Source organism: Emys orbicularis, chromosome 1 (assembly GCF_028017835.1).
Source record: "Emys orbicularis isolate rEmyOrb1 chromosome 1, rEmyOrb1.hap1, whole genome shotgun sequence".
Lineage (NCBI taxonomy): Eukaryota > Metazoa > Chordata > Testudines > Emydidae > Emys > Emys orbicularis.
The window spans coordinates 231,794,184-231,800,183 of record NC_088683.1 but is presented as its reverse complement, the minus strand read 5'-3'; positions in this window follow the sequence as shown (position 1 = coordinate 231,800,183).

The following is a 6,000-nucleotide window of genomic DNA, read 5'->3' as shown; positions in this document are numbered from 1 at the left end:
GTTTTCCCTGTTCCAGCTGGAAACTGGAGGCTGAGTTACAGCCAGCTGATTTCATTTTCCTTCTCATTTTTTCACCTCTGTCAGACGACAAAAGCACTTAGACATATAGAAGTTTTTAATTTTACTCTTTAAATGTGAATGGTGCTCAAGATTTAAAGTGAAGCATAATTTACAATGTTGAATTAAACTCCCTCATAGTATGCTGTCTTGCTTTGGTTCTTTACTAATGTACTTTTTAAAATGTTTAGCTTTTCATTATGTTTCTCCCTGTTATCTGTCATTGCTTCTCTAGCACTCTGGACACTGCATGCATGCACCACTACAGCTCTAGCAAGTGGTTATATGCACCTCAGAGTTGTACTGTTAAGGAGAAATGTAATGTGTTGAAAAATAGATAGGAATGACCAGGTGGCTCAGCAGTAATATAAACCACTCAGTACGCACAAGAGTATGGTGATGTAGTGCAGACAAACTGTAGAGTCAGAGATGATACGTCTCCTGAGCTCTAACCTGAATGGACAGATAAAGCAATGGCTATTACACTTTAACAGGCCCTTTACTTGGACAGATACTTGGAGCAGAAACAACATTTGTCTCCAGCACTGGAGGTAGTTTAGGAAGCATGGGCCTGGAAAGGTGGCTGGATGAGAAAAAGGAGAGAAGGTATAGATTAAGACATTTTTAGTAGTCCCAAATGTAAAAAAGCCAGTTTCTTCCCCCCCCACTGACTTCACAGGGATCCAAGAATCAGATCCAAAATGTGGAATTCAAAGGAATGCATGAGGTTTTCTGGGCAGCTGAGGAAGAGCATGTGGAAAGTCAGAGAGCAAAATCAGGATAAAACTGCATTAGAAGAACTTAGAATCTTAGCCCAGGTCTACACTAGCGGGGGGGGGAGGGGTCGACCTAAGATACGCAACTTCAGCTACGCAAATAGCGTAGCTGAAGTCGGCGTATCTTAGGTTGACTTACCTGGCTGTGAGGACGGCGGCGAGTCAACCGCTGCCGCTCCCCCGTCGACTCCGCTTCCGCCTCTCGTGAGCTGGAGTTCCAGAGTCGATGGGGAGCGTGTTCGGGGATCGATTTTATCGCGTCTACACTGATCTGACAGGTAATGAAGACCTGCCCTTAGAGAGACAAGGTGCGTGAGGTAATATCTTTTATTGGACCAACTTCTGTTGGTGAAAGAGACAAGCTTTTGAGCTTACACAGAGCTTTTCTTCAGAATCTGTCAGATAAAATTTGGCTCCAAATTTTGTTTGGTAAAAATCAGTTTTTAAAAAACCTAAAACCAATAAAAACGTTTCCATGATTTTTTAAAAATGATCATACAAATATTGTTTTAAAACATATAATTATTTTATACTGTTTCCAACCCAAACGTGGCATGATTTTGCTAGTGCATGGTTGAAACTGACTATTAACAAAAGTGGAACAGACAAGTCACTAGTGTATTTTCATTCTCCATGGAATGAAAGATATGAAAATATATGAAGAAAGTAAACAAACAGTGCAGTTAAAAGTAAATTAGATTTTTTTTTAAATCTTACATTTGTAATAATTTAGTGTCTTGTCTGCAACATTGGTAAGGATATACTTTAAAAAAAAAAATTGGACCTTTAATCTGTCTCTCCTTTAAGATAATAAGAAATAACTATTTACTGAATATAATGACAAAAATAGTACTATCCAAAAGTGAAACTGTAATGAGACTTTTTATGTAAGATATATTAATTGTAATCAATTATAATTGGTCTTTAGTGAAGATGGACTATTTCTGGCATGTCTTTTAAAAATTAATTTCGTTGTTTTAAAAAAACGTATCTGCAGAAAGTTCAGCCAAAACAGAACATATCCCAGCTATTAGATGGCCTAAAGTGCTTGTTACAATCAAATGATTCCTCCCATATACAAAGGAAAGACGTGACTCTATTTGTGGAAGATGATAAGAACATAAGAACGGCCGTACCGGGTCAGACAAAAGGTCCATCTAGCCCAGTATCCTGTCTACCGACAGTGGTCAATGCCAGGTGCCCCAGAGGGAGTGGACCAACAGGCAATGATCAAGTGATCTCTCTCCTGCCATCCATCTCCATCCTCTGACAAACAGAGACTAGGGACACCATTCCTTACCCATCCTGGCTAATAGCCATTAATGGACTTAACCACCATGAATTTATCCAGTTCTCTTTTAAATGCTGTTATAGTCCTAGTCTTCACAACCTCCTCAGGTAAGGAGTTCCACAAGTTGACTGTGCGCTGCGTGAAGAACTTCCTTGTATTTGTTTTAAACCTGCTGCCTATTAATTTCATTTGGTGACCCCTAGTTCTTGTATTATGGGAATAAGTAAATAACTTTTCCTTATCCACTTTCTCCACATCACTCATGATTTTATATATCTCTATCATATCTTCCCTTAGTCTCCTCTTTTCCAAGCTGAAGAGTCCTAGCCTCTTTAATCTCTCCTCATATGGGACCCGTTCCAAACCCCTAATCATTTTAGTTGCCCTTTTCTGAACCTTTTCTAGTGACAGTATATCTTTTTTTAGATGAGGAGACCACATCTGTACGCAGTATTCGAGATGTGGGCGTACCATCGATTTATATAAGGGCAATAATATATTCTCAATCTTATTCTCTATCCCCTTTTTAATGATCCCTAACATCCTGTTTGCTTTTTTGACCGCCTCTGCACACTGCGTGGACATCTTCAGAGAACTATCCACGATGACTCCAAGATCTTTTTCCTGACTTGTTGTAGCTAAATTAGTCCCCATCATATTGTATGTATGGTTGGGGTTATTTTTTCCAATGTGCATTACTTTACATTTATCCACATTAAATTTCATTTGCCATTTTGTTGCCCAATCACTTAGTTTTGTGAGATCTTTTTGAAGTTCATCACAGTCTGCTTTGGTCTTAACTATCTTGAGCAGTTTAGTATCATCTGCAAACTTTGCCACCTCACTGTTTACCCCTTTCTCCAGATCGTTTATAAATAAGTTGAATAGGATTGGTCCGAGCACTGACCCTTGGGGAACACCACTAGTTACCCCTCTCCATTCTGAGAATTTACCATTAATTCCTACCCTTTATTCCCGGTCTTTTAACCAGTTCTCAATCCATGAAAGGACCTTCCCTTTTATCCCATGACAACTTAATTTACCTAAGAGCCTTTGGTGAGGGACCTTGTCAAAGGCTTTCTGGAAATCTAAGTACACTATGTCCACCGGATCCCCCTTGTCCACATGTTTGTTGACCCCTTCAAAGAACTCTAATAGTTTAGTAAGACACGATTTCCCTTTACAGAAACCATGTTGACTGTTGCTCAACAGTTTGTTTTTCTATGTGTCTGACAATTTTATTCTTAACTATTGTTTCGACTAATTTGCCCGGTACCGACGTTAGACTTACTGGTCTGTAATTGCCGGGATCACCTCTAGAGCCCTTTTTAAATATTGGCGTTACATTAGCTAACTTCCAGTCATTGGGTACAGAAGTAGATTTAAAGGACAGGTTACAAACCTTAGTTAATAGTTCCGCAACTTCACATTTGAGTTCTTTCAGAACTCTTGGGTGAATGCCATCTGGTCCCGGTGACTTGTTAATGTTAAGTTTATCAATTAATTCCAAAACCTCCTCTAGTGACACTTCAATCTGTGACACATGATAAGCCCACAGACAAAAAATCCAACACAGAAATCTGGCAAATACAATTAGCTGGAACTGCTAAGCGGGCTATTGAAACTACAACTTTGGAAAACCATTCAGCAAAAGAGACTGCACTTTAAAAGGACCTCAGTACTAAGGACAAGATGGTGTCCTAGACTATCACATATGCATTTCTTCCACTGAATCCAATTGGTATGAGCAAGAGATGCATCACTGGATTTCAGGCCATGTCTACACTACAGTAGCTACAGTGGCACAACTATGGCACTGCAGCTTTGCCACTATAGTGTAGATACTTCCTACATCAAAGGAAGGTTGTTTATTTTTGTCGAAGTAGATAATCCATTTCTCTGAGAGGCAGTAGCTAGGTCAATGGAAACATCTACACTGGGGGTTAGGTCAACCTAACTACATCACACAGGATACAACATTTTTCACAGCCCTGAGCGGTGTAGTTAGGGTGATCTAATTTTTAAGTGTAGATCAGGCCTCAGCCTTTGTTAGTTGGCACTGACTTTGAAAAGGGTTGGCAGATGTGTGGCCTGCATCTGAATGCATAAGTATAAAGTTACTAGTATGTGAGTAACTAGGCAAATGATGTAATGTCAGGAAGGGTGTGACTCTCTGTTAAGCCTCTTAGCATGACCAGCATGAATTGATCAGCAATTCCCTAACAGTGAACCTTGGACCACTGGTGGTCTGCAATGTACTTCCTGAAGGTTCTTGGGAGCTGGATGGTCACATGGTGCTGGATTCTCTTAATTTCCAGCTCACTCTACAATTGTCCAAGCTCTTCCTTGCAAAGAAGTATCTAGATGCCTGTAAAAAGCAGCTAGAAACAAGGAAGAACCACCATCCTAGCTGCTTCCATTAGGAACCACTACTATACAGGAGGAGGAGACAAAACAGAAATTACCCTCGGGACAGCAAGGCACCGACTGGCACTGGAGCTGTTAGCCACCGCAGGAGAGGAATGTCCACAGCAAAAGGGAATGAGACAGCCAGGCAGGGAAGCAGACCGAGAAAGGAGCCAAGAGGCAGGGAAGCATGTGGAAGTGGAGATGAGGACCAGGAAGCATGTGCTTGGGAAGAGGAGGGAGAGTGAGGAGCAGAATAAGAAAGAAGACGAAATGATGCACAAAACAAGAAAGAGTGAATAACTATTTTTCAACGTTTTTCAAGGAGCCGTAGCAGCATGTCTGCAGTGGGTGGGTAGTACTGGGTCTTGGATTGTGAAGCTTTCCCCACCCCCACTCCTTTTTTCCAGTGGTTCCCTCTGAGCCCCACGGCCTTATAAGATTTTCAATCTTAAAAATTCCAATAGTAAAGTTAGCAACTTGTAGCCATCAGAATAATGCAAGATCTCCAGGGAGAACAAACACACAGCTATGTATCGACAGCAACAATGGAAACTTTTCTTTCAGATATGTCAGTGAGTTTGTTAATGATGAAGTTTCAGTACTGCTGACTGAATTAACTTTGTAAGACAAAAATGCAGCAGCAAACTGAACTGCATATGTGACAAAAGAGAAATGACTAGGCAGTCCTGATCACCTATAGTTACCATATATAGACAGTATAATTTACCCCTCATTAATATTTTGGTGCTTTTATATGCAGATAAAATTATTTTCTACTCCTCTGTGTAATCACTTAGTAGACTTTATTTCTTTCAGATTGTGTATGCAAGAGATTTTTTTTCTCAGTATTTCAACCATGGCTTAATGCTAAATCCTAATCTCACTTAAGTCAGTGGGAGTTTGCCATTGTCTCCAATAGAAACAGGATAGATATGACCCGGTTAAAAGTACATTGGACTTTGGTGGGCAATATTAGAGTATCCTGTGTCTATGAGAGAATTGTTTTGTGATGTCGGCCCTTATAGTATCATACAGATGTCATGCATAATTATTTTTTTTAAAAACTATTTTTTCAGTACTAGTCTAGTGTTACTTCCAACTCACAACATTCTGCACTGTACAGGAACTCCTCACTTAAAGTTGTCCCGTTTAACGTTGTTTCGATGTTAAGTTGCTGAGCAATTAGGGAACATGCTCGTTTAAAGTTGTGCAATGCTCCCTTCTAAGGTCGTTTGGCAGCCGCCTGTTTTGTCCACTGCTTGCAGGAAGAGCAGCCCGTTGCAGCTAGCTGGTGGGTGATGGAACCAGGGTGGACCAGCAGCCCCCTTATCAGCTCCCCGCTCCCCTATGTTCCCTGTGCAGCAGCTGTCCCTCCCCCCCTGCCATGTGCTGCTCCTTCCCTCTGCCTTGGAGCTACTGCCAGAGACTCCTGCTTGCTGTACGGGGGGAGGGAAGAAGTGAGGGGCT